We start from the raw sequence: 1,947 nt of genomic DNA on the forward strand, positions 1-1,947 counted from the left end.
GGTTACTTATCTCGTACATGCCAGTTTTCGTTTGAGGTTTTTCCACCATTGTTCGTTCGGTCCCCACTGATAGTGGTTTTGAGCCATACTTTCGATAAGTTGGTAGGCATCAGCATAAGGTTTGTTCATTAGTGCACCACCTGCGGCGGCATCTATTGTTAACCTCGTGTTGTATAAGAGACCATTATAGAATGTATGAATTACTAACCAGTCCTCTAAACCATGGTGTGGACAAAGTCTCATCATGTCTTTGTATCTTTCCCATGCTTCAAAGAGAGATTCGTTATCTTTCTGTTTAAATCCATTTATCTGGGCTCTTAACATAGCTGTTTTGCTTGGCGGAAAATATCGAGCAAGAAAAACTTTCTTCAACTCGTTCCATGTGGTGACTGAGTTGGAAGGAAGAGATTGAAGCCATCTTCTAGCGCTATCTCTTAATGAGAAAGGAAAAAGACGAAGTCGAATTGCCTCTGGAGTGACACCATTAGCTTTAACAGTATCAGCGTATTGGACAAATACGGATAAATGAAGGTTAGGATCCTCGGTAGGATTTCCAGAGAATTGGTTCTGTTGCACTGCCTGCAACAGTGAAGGTTTAAGTTCAAAGTTGTTTGCTTCGATTGCGGGTGGAGCAATACTTGAATGCGGTTCATCTTGCGATGGAGCGGCGTAATCTCGAAGAGCACGAGCTGGTTCTGCCATCTCGGGTATAGAAGGGAAAATATTTTTGAAATCAGGAAGTTCTACAAGAGGTAGATTGTTTGCAGCACGATATTCCCGAATTCGTCGTAAGACTCGGAGATATAGTTCGATATCGTTGATTCGTAAGTAGAACGGCTCGCCTTGTGAGCGAGTGCGTGGCATACAAATCAACGAAAGAAAGAAAAGAGAAAAGAAAAGCCTTAGTCTCTACAGCGTAACAGAAGAGTTACGATATCGACTAAATAAAAATCCCCGGCAACGGCGCCAAAAACTTGATCGCGACTTTATGAGTCGAATTTGGGGTACAAACTGCAAGTGCACAGTTCTATCGCGTAGTTTTAAAAGATATCGATCCCACAGGGACTTATGAATCGATATACCGTTATCTAAGGTTACTTCGTAAAGCTAAGGCAGGTAATACTTTGATTATTTGGGGGAAAAGCTAAAACTAAAATAAGATCTAAAATAAATATCTAATAAGCGGATATCGGTATGTAATTCGTCGAAATTAGGGAATCAATTCTTCGTTGGTTTCTTGGTTTTAAAATAAATCTTTTCAGTTGACGCTATTGATTAAAAGTTTTATCTCAAACTCTCGCTCTGTTGAATAAACTATGATTTTATATTAACGTAGCTGTCACTTATAGTTAAGTCAAAAACCACTTTTTGAAAACAATAGAATCCGTAGAAACTCTTTTTAAGAAAACACTAATCGTTTAAACACCCTTATCTCAAACTCTCGCTCTGTTGACTTAGGTTATATAATTAAATTCAAATGCTTAACTCTCGTCCTCACATTCAATCTTTAAAAATACTTTTCGAAAAAGATTAGAATTTAATTAACTCTAAAAATTGCTCTCACCCTGATCTAGAATTAATGTCCAATTTACACTGTCCAGTCAAAACCTCAAACTCTCGCTCTATTGATTTTAACTTCTTTATGTCTTCTACTTTCGTACAAAAACTTTGTTATTAAACCTGTAAATTGAGACCGTAAAAAGAGTGATTTTAATTTTAAACTTAATTAAACCAACTTAGTTTTGATTCCTTCATTCCGCTTACTTTACATACCGATACCTAAATAATTTAGCCAGACATACTAAACAGATCTAAAAAATTAGCATGCATACTAAACAGATTCATCTCAAGCAAATAATACAAATAAACAATAAAACAAAGCATATATAAATTCAAACAATAATTAAAGAACCTGAGAAATTAAATAGCAGTCTTGAACACTCCACC

At 36.5% G+C, this 1,947-nt stretch overlaps 1 non-coding gene across 1 annotated transcript; it reads left to right on the top strand.

The window, feature by feature from the left end:
• The first annotated feature begins 217 nt into the window (after window positions 1-217).
• On the top strand, window positions 218-324 carry LOC127132933 (small nucleolar RNA R71). The gene has a single exon (XR_007806937.1). It is a non-coding gene; the product is annotated as a small nucleolar RNA R71 (small nucleolar RNA).
• The last annotated feature ends 1,623 nt before the right edge of the window (window positions 325-1,947 follow it).

Source organism: Lathyrus oleraceus, chromosome 3 (genome assembly GCF_024323335.1).
Source record: "Lathyrus oleraceus cultivar Zhongwan6 chromosome 3, CAAS_Psat_ZW6_1.0, whole genome shotgun sequence".
Taxonomy (NCBI): Eukaryota; Viridiplantae; Streptophyta; class Magnoliopsida; order Fabales; family Fabaceae; genus Lathyrus; species Lathyrus oleraceus.